The sequence below is a fragment of the Cephus cinctus genome, unplaced genomic scaffold (genome assembly GCF_000341935.2).
Source record: "Cephus cinctus unplaced genomic scaffold, Ccin1 Ccin1_scaffold0330, whole genome shotgun sequence".
In the NCBI taxonomy this organism is placed as follows: Eukaryota; Metazoa; Arthropoda; class Insecta; order Hymenoptera; family Cephidae; genus Cephus; species Cephus cinctus.
In genome coordinates, this window is record NW_014333027.1 from 1,596,697 (window position 1) to 1,601,652 (window position 4,956).

At 39.5% G+C, this 4,956-nt stretch overlaps 3 non-coding genes across 3 annotated transcripts; all 3 read right to left on the bottom strand.

Annotated features, from left to right (window-relative positions):
- Positions 1-695: 695 nt before the first annotated feature.
- LOC112494225 lies at positions 696-858 on the bottom strand. Its single transcript, XR_003059475.1, has one exon. It is a non-coding gene; the product is annotated as a U1 spliceosomal RNA (small nuclear RNA).
- A 989-nt stretch (positions 859-1,847) lies between these two features.
- LOC112494224 lies at positions 1,848-2,009 on the bottom strand. Its single transcript, XR_003059474.1, has one exon. It is a non-coding gene; the product is annotated as a U1 spliceosomal RNA (small nuclear RNA).
- An 810-nt stretch (positions 2,010-2,819) lies between these two features.
- Positions 2,820-2,981, bottom strand: LOC112494223. Its single transcript, XR_003059473.1, has one exon. It is a non-coding gene; the product is annotated as a U1 spliceosomal RNA (small nuclear RNA).
- Between the last annotated feature and the right edge of the window lie 1,975 nt (positions 2,982-4,956).

A 4,956-nucleotide genomic window follows, 5' to 3' on the forward strand; every position in this document is an offset into this window, starting at 1 on the left:
AGCACAGGATCGACGGCTCTTTATTCGAGGATTTAACGCCTCGATATGGAACCAAGCAGGCTGCAGACTGGTCGATAAAATAACGGCGATTGCTCTCACTGAAGCGTCTCGCACAAAAGAGAAAAAAGGCCCAGAGTGTGAGTGCGAGTGAAAGAGAGATAGAACGAGAGGCGTAAAATGGAACGAGGGAAGTTAATTTAAACAGAAGAGAGGGTGCCCCGTTGTTTCGCGAATGGCGTCCCGCAGGATTCCAACCCCGTAAACGTAAAACGAATTTCTCGGTAGATGATCAATGCACTAACTTTCTCCCGAAATTGTATTTGGCATTGGGAGAGGAACGTGTTTCCGCTTTTTGATAATGTCTCCGGCGATGCCACTAGGGATGAGATCATGGAGATTGATGATAATAGGTTCAGTCAAATACAATTACATAAAAATGGAGTAAATCTACTTTTTATAATTTCATCAGTTTGAGGGACAACAATTCGTTACTGTGTAAAATAGTATCGATATACCCAAAAAGGTGGGGGAAAGAATTGGACAGAGGGGGCGGCGGCTGCTTGCTTGTAGCTAAAGTCAGATATGTTTTAAAAAAAGTCAATGAATCATGAGAAGGCAAAACTCTTGGTCATGACGTAAAAGAAATCGGAAACAGGAGAAGGAACGAAACTTTTGTGTTTGAATTATTATTGTGGTTCGGGATAGCGCGAACGCAGTCCCGACTACCAAAAATTATACGCCCGAGATATCCACATTAGGGATATTCGCAAGGTTCAGCTCAACCGTAGTGCAATGGAAGAGCCTCATCCTGGAGGAACCGCCTTGTTGATCACGGTAACCTCTGCGCCAGGTAAGTATGCTTTGTCACCGATCGCAACCCTCTTTAAGGATTACGGAGTAGAACTTTAACTTCGAGAAATTCACCCTCGGCGCACCCTAGCTTCAGATTGTCGAACTACTGTCAGGGAAACTGAAATTCTACCCCAGTAAAACTGTTTCTAGAGTGAATAACATTGGCTAAGATCAGAATGATTGATAATCTTTTTGGAAATGAATCACTTTTCTTACTATTTTTTCTTAAGGTAGAAGAAATTAATATATTTGAAATATATTAACATATTATGGTCTTGACGCGGTTTTGCTGGCGCTGTCAGCGTTTTTCTCATGTGACACGACTCAACCCATAGAACGACGCTGCAGTGACAGTTGGACGATAAAAATGACGACGGGTTAATATTTATTATATAGTTATTCAGTAGTTCGATACTTTTACACTATTTACTTTTATTAACGATTTTCAGTTCTATTCTCCTTGGAGGTTATAATGTATCAGACGCGGTCCAACATTAATAATTTTTTTTTGGTACTTATGATAAATCAATCCTCTCGATTATAACATGGGAAAACTTTATCATATTATGTGCTATAATTATACCAGTCAAGAAGTGATATTGCAATAGTTAGACTAGTAGTTTTCATTAAATATTAGCCATTACATCAAACATGTATTCGAATCGAATAAAATGTGAGTATCGCGTATGAGTATCGCATATATATAGTTTTACATTCTAGGCAAATCCATGTTTAGTTCATGAATCAAGCTGAATTTTAATTTCAGTTAAACACCCAAATGAAAAATTATTATACTAGAAGAGTGCAGTGGGGGGGCGGGGCCTTGTCACAAAGTCGAGTCCAAATTATGTTAAATAAAAGCAAATAATTTTTAGTGACGAGGGATCTTTCAACATCCAGAAATAAACGATGGTCATAAAAAATTATGAACATTTCTTTGTCAATCTAGATGTCTGATACTTGCTATAAAAATGATCTTGTTTAAATTCTATTATCCGGGATAGCGCGAACGCAGTCCCGACTACCAAAAATTATACGCCCGAGATATCCACATTAGGGATATTCGCAAGGGTCAGCTCGACCGTGGTGCAATGGAAGAGCCTCACCCTGGAGGAACCGCCTTCCTGATCACGGTAACCTCTGCGCCAGGTAAGTATGCTTTGAGCCGTGTTGGTTGCCTTCTTCAACTCTCAGTACTACACTTTGACTGCGAGATACAAACGCTTGTCGCGCCATCTGTTGCCGCGCTGATGAGTTAATTACACCGATGTGCCGTATGACCTCAACCGCATGTCACTTCACACACATGCCTGCTGCGGTTACTCTCCATCTGAATGATGAGACTCAATGTGGATAATAAAATAACAGCTATACTCTCGATTTAATATATCTCAATGCAGTGAAATAAATAATTCAATGCAGTACATTATCTAGAGTTATTTTAGGGGAAAATTCCTTACCAAACTTCTATTCTTGCATTTATATACGAGTTTCCCCATGTACGAATGTTAAGTAAAATCAACACATTTTGCTTTGCATTTATTCTAAACATTTTTAAAATATTGAAGCACAGGTTTGCCTCGAGGAACATGCGTCAGTTGTAAAATGAATAATGTTGCCTTCAAACGCTTCTTCTCTTGCTCTTCTCCTGTACCATCTACATATGGGATTTGCTATCCCTTATCAATTTTAGCTTGACGCTTAGTCATTCATTCAGAATTTTTTTCAAACAATTTTGCGTACATATTCAACACATACGTACTTCTTTTCAGATATAAGCGCCCAGTATGAATCTTGTAAACATGTATATTATTTTTACTGGCGATTATGCAAGAACAATTTTTACTATAATGCTGTATGCGAATGCGATGATACCTAAAGATATAACAAAAATATAATTGTTATACAGATTTTATAATGTGCTATAATAAAAATGTAAGTATTTATGTTTGAAACTTATATTATGTCCGGGATAGCGCGAACGCAGTCCCGACTACCAAAAATTTTACGCCCGAGATATCCACATTAGGGATATTCGCAAGGGTCAGCTCAACCGTAGTGCAATGGAAGAGCCTCACCCTGGAGGAACCGCCTTCTTGATCACGGTAACCTCTGCGCCAGGTAAGTATGCTTTGGTCACTCACTCGCAGATACTTAAAACATCTGGGGGAACGTTTTCGTTCGAGAAACAAGTACTACCAGCGCCATCTGTCCTTCGCTTCCGTAACTAAATGATACTCGTGCGTTGTTCTATACCTACTATATTTAACTCAGTTTACATTAGTCCCATTTTATGTACAGAGGTTCCGACTTAATTATATTTGTAACGTACATAGTTATGTTATATTCTATCCCACATTAGACTTTATCTTTGCCACGCGTATGCGCAAGAACAGCACAGAACGCGTGATATGTAATATTAATATAAATGTACTGTGCTATCATCCTAACCATCCTACCTACGTTACGGGACCTTCCGACCTCCTCATAATAAAGAGATAGAGCATTATCTTATCTGTCAGATCAAGAGAGGAAAACAGGCCTAAACAAGGCAAACTCTATCTATTTTTGTATTATAGAATATTAATGCTCACTCAGGCGGGTTTATAACAAACTCCATGTATACATATGTATATCCAAGGATATACCCATTCTATATATTCTAGTCGTACATCAGTATATCGATCAAATGTCAAACCACATAAAGTATACACTTTTTCATGTATTGTTTCTTTTATAGATTCGATCACAAATGTTGTACAGAATGCACTATTTGTTATCCTTAATTTGTGTATATCCCAAACACGTATATCAGTGCTTAAAAACGGATAACCATACTATCCCACCCTTCGGTGCGGTAGATAGCTATATACATAAATGGTCGGATAACTCCAACTTGTCCCCAGGAAAATAAATAAATTCCTCACACCCTCAAGAGCCAGACGTGAATTTATTTCGTGGTTTTCTTCGAAGATTAATTGTTTTTCACTCCTAGTACACACCCATCCACGCTCAACCGTTTTATGCCAAGCATGCCCACCCACTACGTGCAAGTGGCGGCTGATAGCCGTCCGCGAAAAAGACCATTAGCACTTCCTGGGGGATTGTCGTGTCGCACTTTGTCCTAGTGGATTTCTCACGTTTTCGGATCCGCTGACAGACACGCCCTTAGCCCAGGGCTATTCTCTATACCTCAACCCCTTCACGTCACCACCCTAATACATTTTGACACGCGGAGTCCGTCAAGAAACTACCCCCGTTTCACTCGTCTAATTTAAGTTTGGGATTTTCAAGTTCCGTTGATCGTTAAATTTCAAACTCATTAAATTACGATGGCAGCGCCACTGTGGACTCTAGCGATCAAATTTGTAAAGAGAGTTGAATTATTTTACGCGCGATTCTCATTCGCTACGTGCTCATATCTACGTATACATACGAATAGGCTGGTGCAGCCCTCATATATAGGTATACAGTATGGGTATAGGTATACTGCCAGAGAAGTAAAACTAAGAGATGATAGATATTGGCGGATATGGAATACTGAAATCGAAGACTTTCCTTCCCTGTGAGTACGTTTGTGCCTTTGCAACCTACAATCGTATATATTCTGGTAAATCCTCACTACCGAAGGCCATGAATAATACATTTCGAATTCGAATGTTGACTTTTACTAGTAAACGCAATTTCATAAGGGTACCACCCAACCCAACGGTGGTATACGGGACGTCTTTCCCATTTTCTTTTTTACAGTCTCCCATCAGCAATTTGCTACGCTATCATCGTTTCAGCTGGTGGATCATTTTTTTCTTTTCATTTCCACGTCCGCTCAAGCGTCGCCAATGCGGACTTGTCGTTTCGACTTAGTACCTAAGTATACCTATCCACGAATTCACTTCGACCGGTGAATTAAAGCCCCCTCTCAAATGGAAAAGGGCACTGTTACCTTAGGGAGTCAAATTGCCCTCGGATAATGACATTACCAAGACTACTTTTTCCTTCTGAAATATACGTCGTTGGGAATTCAAAGTGAATACTTTTTTTCTGAAATCCTCGCTCGACTAAACAAGCTTTTAATTATTATATATCAGCCGACAATACGTCCTT